At 41.0% G+C, this 15751-nt stretch overlaps 1 long non-coding RNA gene across 1 annotated transcript; it reads right to left on the bottom strand.

Annotated features, from left to right (window-relative positions):
- Positions 1-13357: 13357 nt before the first annotated feature.
- Positions 13358-15449, bottom strand: LOC128132016 (uncharacterized). Its single transcript, XR_008229944.1, has 2 exons — positions 15248-15449; positions 13358-13523 (listed from the first exon to the last, which is right to left on the bottom strand). It is a non-coding gene; the product is annotated as an uncharacterized LOC128132016 (long non-coding RNA).
- Positions 15450-15751: the final 302 nt, after the last annotated feature.

Here is a 15751-nt window from a genome sequence, read left to right as displayed (position 1 = left end):
CAATGTCAGCTCGACTGGACTCGGCGAGTTCCCTGGCGACTCGGCGAGTCTGGTCGTCCTTCAATCCTCTGAGATTCCCCTTCTACTCGTCGAGTATCCTCTTTGACTCGACGAGTCACCCCTGGAAGAATCGCGGGGCCACCCCGACTCCACTCGCCGAGTCTGAAGAACAACTCGGCGAGTCCCAGTGAATCTTCAAGCTACTCGCCGAGTCTGATCATCCGACTCGGCGAGTCCACGCCATGCAGTCGATCCAACTGCTTCCTGAGATACGTTTTTCCCGAGATACACACTCATGGGACTTCTGGACCTCTAATCATCCTATTACTAGGGTGGAAACCTTTGTATAACAACATAATACTCCATCAAATCTCCAAATGGGTTTCATAAACCCTAAATTCGTGTACACATCAAAATAACAGGAATGATCCGAAACCTTACCTGAAAACATACTCTCTGTGTCCCCAAACCTCAGAACTCGACCCCCTTGCTCTTCCTTTGGCCAAAATCCTTCCTCTTCTTGCACCACAATTCCTTCAAAGTCAATAATGGCCTTCAAGTTTTGCTCCAAATGCCACAGTCGTCTAGGGTTCTCCACAATCGGCCAAAAGACGTGAAATGACGACATACAACCCTTAAATACGACCCAATACGAAACGGCTAGGGTTTCTGCTGAACAGCGTCGACTCGCCGAGTCCATACCTGGACTCGTCGAGTCCAATCGCGAACCCGCGACCAAATCTGCAACCCTACTCGGCGAGTCTGGCTCCAACTCGCCGAGTCTCCCCTTTAAAACACCCCAAAATGCAATTTAACAATACTTGAGATTTTGGGCTGTTACAATTCTCCCCCACTAGAATTAGACTTCGCCCTCGAAGTCTCACTCTGAAAATAGTTCTGGATGCTGCTCCCGCATCACACGTTTCGGCTTCCCTAAACACTTCCGATATCTTCCGAGGTCGCTACTGAACCAATACCAGAGGTACCTCCTTGTTCCTCAAAACCTTGATCTTCCCATCTCCGACGGCCACTGGCCTCCCGACGTAACACAGGCTCGCATCCACCTAATCGTTCTCTAGTAGAACCACTGCTGACTCATCCGCTATACACCTATTCAACTGCGACACATACCAGTGTCATGGATCCGTCCCAATTCCGTTGACAGCTCCAAACGATAGGCGACCCTTCCTACCTTCGCACCTCCACGAAAAGACCCAACACACCGGGGCCCCCCATTTACCCCTCTTCCTAAATCGAAGCACCCGACAGAAATACGAAGTCGCTGACCTGAATCACTTTCCTGTTAACTCTAAACGATCACTAACTCTCCTTAACCTGCTGAGTCTGCTCTGTCGACTGAAGCCCAAACTCCGTACTGTCCATCTCTCTCTGTAACCGAGAACCACCCAAGATGCAACTCTGCTCTTAAACCCCAACAATCACTCGACCAATAAGGGTTAGGAAGCCCTGACCCACCGGATCCCCGATCCAAAGCCCACTTTGTCCATCCCAGACCAACTGAGAGATCCATTCTCACTCCCAGAGTAACTCTCACAAAGTCTCCTCTTGCCATCATATACACATGCTGAACTAGCCCCAACACTCGTAGGTTGGAAGACCCGATACACTGATGATATCCTCGAACATCTCCCAAGATGAACCACTACATCCACCCTACACTCTGATCAGATTCACACTGAAAATTTAAAATTTTCTCTCTCAATGCATCCCTTCTGAGCCTCAACAGACATCCCAACCGGATAGGCTCCTACTCCACTGCCGCGAACACGATGCTCAAAACCATACTCGAAATACTCTAACCATAACTTTGCTCTGCAGCTTTCACTTTCGTGAACTTGCACCCCCTTCGGAGTTACATACCCTCCTCTTTTCCTTCTCCACGGAACTCTCTTGAACATAATGCCCCTCCAACCGGTGCCACGGTGCTCGCCCCAAGCGACACCACCCTTTTTGCGTAACTGCTATTCACATACTCTGATTCTCATTGCAGGGGCTCTCAATCCCATGCACTCTCTCCACTCATCAAAATCACTGCCTCCGCTAAACAAGATCAACAACCCAGGGCCAGACCTTCCAATGCAATCACACTGCAACATACGTGATCCGCAAATCTCAAACTAATCCAGCAATACCAACAGAGTCTCCAGTATGACTGGACCGACTCTCATAACACATACTAGCCACTCGAGGCTATATCTCTGTGGGTCCGTACACCCAACTCTGCGAACCATCAGGTTCTAACTCTGGGAACCTTCCGGTTCCAGCTCTAGAAACATGCACAACATAATCCCGTGGGGTTGATGCAGTACAACCATCACGTACCCCAAACGTACCAATACTCTGATCGCAAACTTCCGTTTACTTACTCAAGCTCGATCCCGACCTCCTCTCAGGCCTCCACAATCAAATGCCCTAGGTCTGTATCTCGCCCTGCATATCCAACACTCGCTCTCGTCGGCCTATACTTTGCGCTGACAAACACTGCTGAATCCCGGCAGCTAAGCACCCTCACATACTTATCGATCTCCCGGAGAATTTTCTAATTCTCCCCCACTAAAGCACTGACTAACTGCCACCGATCGTCATTAACGACCTCTCAGAACAATCCTGCACAAAGAGAACATTTACCCACTGACTGCTTCCCACAAGCGTAAGCAACCCTCAGCAAAAACACATCTCCTCCCTGATCAATCAGCTCAAAAGGATCCGATCTTCCAATTATCCACTCCACAACTGCAGATGCTACCCGTCATTCAACCCAGTGCCGCACCTCCACTATCAACCCTCACGAACGATGACCAACGGAATTCCCAAGCAATAACCCATAACCAAACCATCAGGGAACAACGAATGCCAAAACGAAACCTGAAGCACCAATCCATAACCATGCCAATCCCGCGAAACAACGACTGCCGCATCGAAATCCACACTACCAGCACAAACAATACGCCACAAACAACGCAAGCTAATCAAGACATCAAGACAGCATCATACCCGCAGCTGCCTCCGGCACTGCTCCGTCTCCCCCTGCCGCAAGCCGATAAGCACAACCCTGAGCCCTTGGGCTCTACTCCATCCCGTCCTCCTCCTGAACTCCTCAAGGTGGCCGGTGCTAGAGCCTGCACCGATCCTGCAAAAGCTGTGGACAGTTGACCCTCAAATGTCCAACCTGCCGACACTGATAACAAATCCTGGAATCCCGAATTGGCACTGACTGCCGACAACCCCGTGCACCATGCCCCTCCTTTCCGCACTCGCGGCATGCACCATTGGGCCAACAAGCTCCGGTGCCATCTCTCTCACACTTCCCACAAGTGTGACCGCTCCGATCCCCCATTTCAACGTCTACGGTCCTGAACCGTTTCGGTGCCGACTGCGACTGCATCGGGGCCTGTCCCAGCTCACGCAACTGCAACTTAACCTCTAACTCACGCCACATGGCGGCCTTCTGCAACTCCAACAGGGTCTCGCACCTCCGCGCAGACACGAACTGTCTGATACCCCCTTGAGCTTACTCGAATATCGGGCATCTGAGCCTGCTCCGGAGCGAACTCAGGGCGAAACATCGCCCTCCCAATAAACATCCTGGTGATCTCAGTCACCGACTCCAAATCTTGCTTCAGCTCAAGGAATTCCCGAGCCAATCTCTCCTTTTCATCTCGCGGAACATAGCGAGTACTGAACACCCCTCTGAATTGATCCCATGAAACCGCAGCCCTCTGCGCATCGGAAAATGACCTCGTGGTCAACCTCCACCAATCCTTCGCCCCGAGCCTCAATAGGTTCAGAGCACACCCCACCCTCTGATCAGCAAAACATAAACTCGTGGAGAAACACCCCTCCATGTCTGATAACCATCTCATAGCAACAATCGAGTCCTGAACTCCATCGAATGTGGGAGGCTTCGCATAATAGAAGTCCCGATACTGAAAACCCCGACTAGTCCCTTTCTTTGCCGTTGCTACAGCCGCTGTAACCGCCGCGGCAGCCGTCTCTGCGAAAGCCGCATATCGCTCATCAAACTACTTCAATCATAGTGGTCCTGATCGACCCAAACAATTCTGGCGACTCAACCCGCAACAATGCAGCAACCTCATCACGCCGGATCTTGCGAATCCTCGCATCCCGCTCGCTCGTGCTCGTCCGATCGATAACCGGATAACAAGATAGCCACAAGCATCATCCACTACGAACCATGGTACCCATCCCATGACATCCTTCCTCAACATGCTTCGGTGTATGGTACCTGAACCATAGCACCATTCCTCAACCTGCTCCAATGTATAGCACTCGAACCACAACATCTATCTCAATCTGTTCCGATGTATGGTGCCCTGACCATAACATCACTCTGTATCCGCTCCGATGTATGGTATCCGAACCATAACATCACCCCTCAATCTGTTCCTTAGGACCTTCAGAATGCCCCCTGTATCAAGTATGGGTCCTCTGCTTTCAGTAGTACGGGCCCATACTACCTGCCACATCTACCCATACTTTCCACACGGACCATTCCAGAGTTCCTAAGTAGCTGATAAACCTGCTCTTTCACCAATCTCATCACGCGTGCTCGCTTTCCAGCGAAATCCTCTACTCTACCAGTGCACTCATCTGGCTAGGTTTACTCCCTAGTCCCTTCCGCTGTCCTCCCACTTCTTTGCTATCAGCTGCTGAAGAGTTCCCAATGATGTCAGCCCTCTACCTCCTGAGTATCGTCATACTCACTTGGTAGCTGACTCCCATCATCGATAACTCCACAAAGCACAAAGCAAGCAGCATTCGAGCATTGAAGCATACATAGGACTCCCCATCTGTGGTAGCTCCACCTTCTCGACTCACCCTCGGAAGTACCTCTGTACTCCGTAGCTTTACCCCTTGTGCGTTCTAACTAGATACTCTCACTCATCACATACACATAAAAGCATAACGCACATATAACAGCAAACCCTAGACTAAGGCATCACAAATCAGGCCACTCTAGTCCTAAGATGTGAAGTACCTAGCCTGTCTCTAGCATGCAATAATGTCTCATAAAGTGCATAATAGATATTTCATAATACAAAAGTAAGGGTATTTTGGGAATCACCGTTTGGCTCTGGCTGATTGTACACACTGCTCTTTCTTGCTTTCTCTTTGAACTCTTATTCACTTTTAGAAAACCATTTATTTGGAAAACTTTTTCTTACTTCCTCAGTTTGAGTCCAGATTTACCCGTAGGCGCGTCCGGATCCCTCAAACCAAGGCTCTGATACCAATTTGTAACACCGTGAATTTTCAAAAAAAATTTTGATTTAAATAATCAATTTAATATTAAAACACTTGCTTAAAATCTTATTTACATTCGAATTTCCAAAACATAGTTTCTTTCTCATTATAATAGAAGACCAGGATCCTCCAAAACATAACTCTTTCTTCGGTGTGTACAATCGAACCGTTGCCATCCCACGTTTACTGTAAGAACCTGAAACAACATAACGTAAACAACGTAAGCACGAAGCTTAGTGAGTTCCCCAATATACCTTACGCACATACGCCCTCCGGCCCGGACCTTTCGGTCCACGTAACATTGCCTTCCGGCCCGGATCTTTCGATCCACATACATTGCCTTCCGGCCCGGATCTTTCGATCCATATACATTGCCTTCCGGCCCGGATCTTTCGATCCACATACATTGCCTTCCGGCCCATACACATATATAACACATAATACAAATACTTTAACACATAAAGCACATATATCATATATCACCTGACCTTTCTGTCACATAATACATTGCCTTCCGGCCCATATATAAGCATGTATATCACGCGTAGCAACTAACTTTCCATTCATAGCATATAAACATAACACACAACATACTTGACCTTCCGGTCACACAATCAAACCCTTCCGGGTGAGGTATAGTGAGAAGACTCACCTCACGGACACTAGAAGATAGCAACTCCTAAAATCCCTTGCACCTGATCCTCCGAGCTACAAGCTCCCTGTAACATCATATATCCCTTATTTAATACTTCTATCTTCCACGTTAACTGACCCTAAGAATCACACCAGTCAACTCTGGTCAACAGTCCAATGTCAGCTCGACTGGACTCGGCGAGTTCCCTGGCGACTCGGCGAGTCTGGTCGTCCTTCAATCCTCTGAGATTCCCCTTCTACTCGTCGAGTATCCTCTTTGACTCGACGAGTCACCCCTGGAAGAATCGCGGGGCCACCCCGACTCCACTCGCCGAGTCTGAAGAACAACTCGGCGAGTCCCAGTGAATCTTCAAGCTACTCGCCGAGTCTGATCATCCGACTCGGCGAGTCCACGCCATGCAGTCGATCCAACTGCTTCCTGAGATACGTTTTTCCCGAGATACACACTCATGGGACTTCTGGACCTCTAATCATCCTATTACTAGGGTGGAAACCTTTGTATAACAACATAATACTCCATCAAATCTCCAAATGGGTTTCATAAACCCTAAATTCGTGTACACATCAAAATAACAGGAATGATCCGAAACCTTACCTGAAAACATACTCTCTGTGTCCCCAAACCTCAGAACTCGACCCCCTTGCTCTTCCTTTGGCCAAAATCCTTCCTCTTCTTGCACCACAATTCCTTCAAAGTCAATAATGGCCTTCAAGTTTTGCTCCAAATGCCACAGTCGTCTAGGGTTCTCCACAATCGGCCAAAAGACGTGAAATGACGACATACAACCCTTAAATACGACCCAATACGAAACGGCTAGGGTTTCTGCTGAACAGCGTCGACTCGCCGAGTCCATACCTGGACTCGTCGAGTCCAGTCGCGAACCCGCGACCAAATCTGCGACCCTACTCGGCGAGTCTGGCTCCAACTCGCCGAGTCTCCCCTTTAAAACACCCCAAAATGCAATTTAACAATACTTGAGATTTTGGGCTGTTACATCAAGTCTTGGTGTATCTCATAGGGGTAGAAATCTTCATAGGATTTTTGGAGATCCGCGGTCATAGTGGCCATCATGATGCATGCCACTTTGGTGGCATCCCATTCATGTGCCCTAAACTCAGCAATCTCTTGAGGAGTCGCAACTGTCTCATCAATCTCCTTAAGCTCCTTATCAAGGACATATTCCTTGTCCTCGTAGCAAGTAATCAGTCTGATGTTCCTGATCCATTCATTAAAGTTGGATCCATCAAAAGTGACTTTCCCACACAAGTTCATAAGAGAAAAGGAGCCACTAGGATTAGAGCCAGAAGCAGCGTTGTTTGAAGACATCTGATAAGAGAAGAAAGAAAAGTTTAGTTTACATATAGAGATAGTCCTGAATAAAACACCCAAATGTAGTATTAAGGCAAGGACCCAATCACAATATATTATACTTAGAAGAGGTATGTCGTAATCTAAGTAATAACATATTTGAAAGGTAGGTGAATGACGATTCACCAATTTCCACCAAACACGAAATATTAAAATATTTAATTTGGTTTTTACAAATTCCTAGATTCTTTTGAGATTCAATGAACTTTTCAAAGGCATGTTTCAATCTCGAGTGTGCCCTCCAAGTTTTGTGACTGGGATGTCGAGGATCACAAAACGAGGTGTGAAGTAACCATGCAAATTACTTCGTACCCTTAATAAATTACCCCTCAATCGATGTGCCGGTTAACCACACACGCTCCATCGATACTATGATAAATATTAAGTCACCCTTTACCTACCTTGTTAAGTCCAAGTTAGTGTGCCAGTTAACCACACACGCTCCACTAACGACTTAGACAAAGTGTAAAGTGTAATTTCATGGATTAGCACCTTATTCACATTTTTCCTAAAGTAACTAAGATTGGGAATTTAATAAAACATTTAATTACTTTATAATATTCATCATACTTTTAATGAGAATTTATAAGTCCTTGTCTTTACCCGTTCAGCTAACGACCCTCCACCAGTCAAGCAAGCGGTGGGTGAGAGCGGACACCCATTAAGTTGCCATTTTATAGGCAACAACCTTATACCCACCTTATAGACCGGCTTCGTGAATATATATATATATATATATATATATATATATATATATATATATATATATATATATATATATATTATTAACTTATAATATTATAAGTATAAGGGTTGGATTTTAGCTTTTAAAATTTTAAGGGTTGGAACTAAAGTTTTAATCAAGACTTTATTTGTTCCAAAACTTGAGGGCAAGTTTTGTAAACTTTCAAAACTTTTCATTTCTTGTAACTTATGAGTTTATTAGGGTATTAAAAATGAAGATTCTTCATTTTTATAACCCATGTGTTCTTTTAATGGTTTTAAAACAAAGTGACTTTTGGTTTTCCATAACTTGAGGACAAGTTATGGACACCATTAAAACACATAATGATCATGAATTAATCTACCACATAGGTTACAAATAATTCCTATGATCATCTAAACATCATAAGATCAAGAACATAAATATGAACACTTTCATGAATCAAAAATTACACTTAAAACTTTGTAATTTTGATATCAAGTTGTTGTAAATGGATTAGCAAAGACATTACACCATCTAAAACAAGTTTTCAAGTACCAAAATAGTTTAGGGTAATGGTTCTAGTCCATTTCCAGCAACTAAAGTCGAAAATCTGCATTCTGAGGCTCCTACTCGCCGAGTAGGATGAATATACACATGAACTCGGCGAGTCCCCCCATGGACTCGGCGAGTTCATCAGGCAGACAACAAGTTTTTCGACTTTTTCCAATATTTTGCATCAAGTATCAAACAAACAAGCCTAGGCTATGATACCACTGATGGCTTTTTGAGCATTCTAACACTTCCTAAGTGTACATGCAACCCTAATAAACTTTGGATCCATGTTTGTCTAAGATACATGCAAATAATTATTTTTCCAAGGTTCATATCCTAACGATCATGGCATGGGGAACTTGAATCAAATAAAGCTAGTAGAAATACTTACCTTGTAGTTGTAGTTGATTCCTTGGAGTTTTAGAGCCTAGCACCAATAGTGTGGATGCCTCAAATGGAAATCACAAATCACCACAAACTTGGAACTTTGAGAGAATAGTCACTACTATCTTGAAATCGTCCCTCTTGCTTTACTTACCTCAACTAGTGTGATTTCAAGAACCAAAGCCTTCTTTATATAGTGTGGTGGATTAGGGTTACATCCATGTAAAACCTAATACCCATGTCTCTTCATTTCCATGAGATCCATGGGTTAAAGCTCCATGGAATATCCATGGACTTTCCATGCAAGCCTAGCCCATTCCAAATAAGCATTAGGCCACACTATATAAATATAGAATCCCATATTTAATTAGTAATATCTTTGATCTCTAAATTAATCCTAGATTAATTATAGATCAGCACTAATTAAATAATATGATCTTATATTAATATATTAGAACTTATAATATATTAATAAATCATAACTTGTACTATTCTCAAAAGATTATCCATAAATTGTTCGGGTGAAGTGCAACCCAAATGGACCATGCCGGGTCGGGTCAATTACATACCAAATATAGTTATGGACTTAGACACTATATCCAACACTATGTTGGGTTCTAGGCATAAGGAAGGAGTTAGGGTGTCATTTGTCCCATTTATAGGGGTTTACGGCCCAAGAACTTGTCTTGACCGTAAACTCCTTTATCCTTGTGATTCCATATGTTTTCTAGGCTATAAACACTTTAGGGTATATGTCTAAATTAGTCTCTTGGCTTAAGGAAGGTTTTTAAGGCATTTTGACACTTAAAAATGGAGTTCATGGCCCAAGAACTTCCTTGGCCGTGAACTCACTTCTAGCCTTGATTCTTAATTGTTTTGTGGTCTAAAACATGTAATGGTGGCTTCTAGTTTGAGTTCGAAGGCTTTAAGGGCACTCTTTAGGCCCATAAAAAGGAGTTTACTCTCCAAGTGTTCTGTTGGATTAATGTCTAAGTCCATAACTATAATTGGTAAGACTTGACTCGACCCGACATGGTCCATTTGGGTTGCATGGCATCATGCACTTGGATAGACTATAATGAGAGAAATAAGACACTTATGGTTATTAATATATTATAAGCTCTGGTATATTAATAATAAGAATAATAAGATTATTTAATTAGTATTGATCAAGAATTAATCTAGGATTAATTAAGTGATCAAAAGAAGACTAATTAAATATATGGGTTGATTGTGTAAATCATCCATACTTATATAGTGCGCTAATGCTCCATGGATAATCAGGTTGGGCTAAAACCCATAGGATGGTCCATGGATGCTCCATGGTGTATGTGAACCCATGGATCCAAGGAAATGGAAAGTCATGACAATTAGGGTTTACCCTAATTGTAAAACTATATAAAGATCTTATTCTTGACAAAATCAGCCACTAAAGAGTGAGTAATAGAAGGGCTAGCCGATTTCATGAAGTGTAGATTTCTCTCAAGTTATTCCAAGTGTATTTGGTGTTGTGTGAACCATTTGAGGTGTCACACTTGGGGCACTAGGCACTCAAGCTTCATGAAGACATTCTACATCAAAGAGGTATGTATTCTATCTTGTTATATTGATAGTTTTGTATGCTAGATTAGGATAATACCTTGTATGTTCATATTTGCATGTTTAATAGAGAAAACATAGATCCAAGGTATTTAGGGTTGCATGTACACTTAGGAGTGTTAGAATGCTCAAAACCCAACAGTGGTATCAGAGCCTAGGCTTGTTTTCTTGTTATACTTGCAAAAGAAGCTGGAAAATCAAGTTTTGATGCTGTTTGCCCAGCAGACTCGCCGAGTCCATGAATGGAATCGCCGAGTCCAAGGCAAAAAGCATACAACTCGCCGAGTTGGTTCGTGCACTCGACGAGTTGGACCCCCCGACAGCATAAATTCGACTTTTTTGGCTGGAATTAGACTAGGAACATTACCCTAAGATGTTTTTGAACTTATAAACTTGTTTTTGATGTGGTAATGTTCATGCTAATCCAATTTCAATGATAATTGTCAATAGATTCATGTTTTGTATTAGTTTAAGGTTTAGACTAATTACATGAAAAGGTTTGATTTGAATTATTTTGTTCTTATGAGTTGCTTAGATTAATAGAAAAATCGAGTGAAATAGTTGCTTTCAATCCAAATTAATCTAAGAGTTGATTCTAAAATGTGTTTTTGTAACTTGTCCTCAAGTTATATGAAAAGTCACATTTAAGTTTCATAAAACTCATAAAAGTTGGCAAAGGTTACAAAATGAAGAGTCTAGTTCTAATTAAATGGTGTTATGACTCCATAATTTGTCCTCAAGTTATGAAGGACCAAGCGTCTCTTCATTAAATAATAAATAAAAACAAGTGTAACGTTAATTAATTCCATAAGTTATAAAATAAAGAAAAGTTAATTCTTTTATTAGTTTAAAGTCTTCCATAACTTGTCCTCAAGTTATGGAACTTGAAGAGTTTTTGGATTAAAACTACTTTAAGCACATAAGTTATGGAATTAATTAGTTTTGAAAAGTTTCAAAACTTGCCCTCAAGTTTTGGAATTTGAAAATTTTTCACTTATGAATACTTTAATTCCAAGTTAGCCCTTAGAATTTTAAAGAGTTAAAATTCAACCCTTATACTTTATAATATTATAAGTTAATAATATATATATATATATATATATATATATGTATAAGAGTAAAGTCAGTCTTACCGCTAGTACGCCTCATTCATGAAGCCGGTCTATAAGGTGGGTATAAGGTTGTTGCATATAAAATGGCAACTTAATGGGTGTCCACTGTCACCCACCGCTTGCTTGACTGGTGGAGGGTCGTTAGCCGAACGGGTTTGACAGGACTAGAATTCTCTCTTCATTAAAAGTATTAATGATAAATACTAAGTAACTAAACTCTTAATAATACCCAATCTTAGTTACTTAGGAAAAATGTGAATAAGGTGCTAATCCATGAAATTACACTTTGCACTTTGTTTAAGTCGGTTAGTGGAGTGTGTGTGGTTAACCAGCACACTAACTCGTATTTAACAAGGTAGGCAAAGGGTAACTTAATGTTTATCATAGTATCGATGGAGCGTGTGTGGTTAACCGGCACATCGATTGAGGGGTAAACACTTAAGGGTACCAAGTAATTTGCATGGTTACTTCACACCTTGTTTTGTGATCCTCGGCATCCCAGTCATAAAACCTGAAGGGCACACTCGAGATTGAACCATGCCATTGAAAAGTTCAATGAATCTCAAAAGATCTAGGAGTTTCAAATCCAATTAAAACCAAATAATACATTTCGTTTATCTTGGTGGAAATTGGTGAATCGTCATTCACCTACCTTCAAATATTTTATAGCTTGGATTACGGCATCCCTCTTCTAAGTTATAAAATAGTTTGTTGGGTCCTAGCCTTAATATTTCATATTGGGTGTTATATTAAGGACTTAAGATCAACTATCTTGAATATCTCCCAAAAGATGTCTGGTTTAGACATTTATGATCTTCCCAAATCTCCTGAAACAAGCTTTCATAAATGAAGATGATGTCCCTTGGAAATCATACTTCATTCACCTCCTCCAATTATTCTCCCCAACCCACAAGTTCTTGAAAAGTTTAAGGTCACTCAAGCCCAATTGGCAAGGCAAGGTCTAGGTGTGGTCACATCTTGGAGATGTAGTCACATATTAACAAGCCGGGAGAGTTGGGTGTCAAAGTCTTGAGAAAGTTGGTGGTTCAATCACTTTCTAAGTAACATAGTGAGTTCCTTTGGGACACCTATGAAACAGACTATGACAAGACTCTTAATGATCTTATCTATTTTTTAAGATCAACTTCCTTAAAACTTGATGGACATTGACAATAGTGACACAGGAAATCCAGAAAAACATTCTCTTCCCAATGGAAAGGGATTGGCCATAGTGAACTCGGTTGACCAAATGGTAAAGAGAAAAGCTAAGTCTGTGATAATCCCGTGTACCATTATCAAAGGGTCCATATGTTTATATTGCCAAAGGAAGGGACATTGGTTACGAATCTACCAAATTTACCTAAGGATGTTGAAGTCAATAAGTTTGACTCTACTTCAGGTAAAGTCCACTATCTAACTCTGATAAGTTTCTATTCTGAGATTCTTGATACATGATGTGACTGGGTCACATGGTGATGTTTTAAAAATCAAAGAAAAGTAAAGAAACTTAAAGAAAGAATATGTTGAATCTGATCGCGTAGATGGATTTCTATCGCATAGTTTGAAGATTGGATTCTTGAGCTACTTCTTAGGAGTTATGATATTTTTGCTTAGGAATATGTCACACCCCCAAACCAGAACGGCGGAAACGTTCGGGGGCGGAGGACGTCATATTCAGTATCATAACAGTTCATAGAAAGGAAAGTACACACCACCATATATATTAAAGTTTCCAAAATGTTTACATAATCGTATTCGTTACTTGTTCAAAAGATAAATACAAAAACATCCTTCAAAAGAAGTAATTAACGTCAGCACGTTAATCCCCAAAAGTTGATTTCCAAATCTGCTTAGCGGTTCCCTGAGAATACAAGTTATTTCAAAGAAAAAGTGTCAACAATTAAGTTGGTGAGTTCATAAGTAGTGTTTTGAGAAAATGTACGCCATTCGAAAGTTCGTGTATGTTTTCCAGAAAACGCACTGTTTCAAATGTAAGGAGTTATGATTTGTTGTGTTTTCCAAGAAAAAACCCTTATTTTCTTATAAAAGTATGAAATGCATATGAATGTTCGTGTTATAAGTTGCAACTAATTGTACCGAGAAAATCCCTTATTTTCCTATTAGTTGTTTGGTTTGTATACAGGAAAAACCCTTATTTTCCTGACATAACTGGCAGTCTCTAAGACCGAAAATCGCAAGCAATCGACGTGCTCGAAAGGTGTGGCATAGTTTTATATAATAAAGCTATACGAAGATCGCATTTGTTAGATGAAGAATAGTTTTAATAGCTACTCTTTCATGAAAGCATAATACCATAATAATTGTATATCCGATGAGTTTTATAACCATACTAAACATAATATGCCTGTAGCGACGTTCTTCAGGCGTCGTAGCGTTATGACAACTGTCACCCCAAAAGACGGACTGTAGCTAACAGTCAGGGCGCGGGATCATGACTTCCCGTATAGATCTATACACATTTGACACGTTCTCCGAACGGGAGACTCTGGTTATAGACAGGACTTGTAGCGATACCTTTTATCAAAAAGGCAGTGTTTGAAGATGTACACGTCTCATGGATTCTCAACTAAGTCTGTATTAAAGTAGTAGTTTTGTATGCAAAGTTTATCCTTTTTCACAATGTTTGACAAAGCATAAATCATAAGTTTTTAGAATGTATAAAACGGTTTAGCAACGAAGAATACTTTGGAATTTCTAAATACTTTGTATAAATCTAGTGCATGCGAAGTATGACAAGAGTTTTCACATAGTAGTAATAAATCACAAGTGATTCATTTGATAAAAACGAGTAAAGTTAAATTTTTGATGTAGAAGACAAGTTTGTAAACAAAACATATATATGTATATGGTTATATATATGTATAAGTTTTAAAGGATGATTTGGCATGTTTCGTAATTGTTGTTCATATTCTTACGTTTTTATTAGAAACTTTGCATGAAATAATCCTTAAGTTTGATACTAAAGACCTTTTTGTACTTATTACTTTTGTAAAAATGGTCATTAAACATATTTAAATGATTGTGTTTTAACTTCCTTAATGTATAAACATTACTCAAAAATGTTAGAAGGTGTTAATAAATCTATAAACCACTTTTGACAGTTTTACCCTTTACTGTCCCTGTTTTTAGAAAACTCATAGAAAAATCATCGTAAGTCAAAAACTGAATCCGTCACCTCTGAGAGTTTATAAAATAAGTCTACTTTGCTCCTAATTTTTATTATGATTTTTAGTGGTCTCAAACTAGTGTGAAAATGAACATCTTCACAGACTGGTCCGAAATCACTTCTGAAATGACAGGCAGTTTTATAAAAATCGCCATAAATTGTAGAAAAATCGTATGAACGCGTGCGAGTAGTCATTAGAAAGGTATAAACTTGAACTATTTGCATATTGTACAGTTTTGAAAGATATTAAGTTTAAGATGGTCAAAACAGTCCGTGAACAGGACTCAACTTTTCTGTAGAAAGCTGTCATTTAAATTTGAGTTATATTTAGTGTTCTAACTTGTATCCCCCCCCTTAAAACTTGAATAAAACATGAAAATGTAGGGGTATGAACTCACCTTATGTGAATACTTGAAGAATGGAAAGTTGAAGATGAACTTTTGGTTGTTGGTTTGATGCTCCAAAACAGCCACTCTTTTGGCTATGTTGCTGTCACGAAAATTTCACAGCAAAAGTGCAAGAAAAAGGGTAGTTTACTCACTGTTTTGAATCAATAATTTTGAGTATCAAAACAAGTAACTTCCAGGGGTATTTGGTGGTAAAAATATCAAGCAAAAGGAAGGTGTAGATGGGTGAAATGGTGGCTGAAACACAAAAGGGACAGCAACCCTTTAGTTCATGGTTTTGATGGCTTTGGAAGGAAGTTCTTGTGCTTGAAAATGAGTTGAAGGTTGAGAGTAATTACTTGGAGTATTGGCTGGTCAAATGAGGGTAAAATGAAGAGGAAATTTCGTGGTTATGAAGGAGGAAAGGGTGGAAGAGGATAAGGGGACAAAACCTAGACTAGCTTGTGATGGGATGTGAGTTTAAGTGATGTGATCTTGTCTAGCCACTTGCTTGGG

This window comes from Lactuca sativa, chromosome 2 (assembly GCF_002870075.4).
Source record: "Lactuca sativa cultivar Salinas chromosome 2, Lsat_Salinas_v11, whole genome shotgun sequence".
Lineage (NCBI taxonomy): Eukaryota > Viridiplantae > Streptophyta > Magnoliopsida > Asterales > Asteraceae > Lactuca > Lactuca sativa.
The sequence above is the reverse complement of the archived record's forward strand: the minus strand, read 5'-3'. Positions and strand labels throughout refer to the sequence as shown.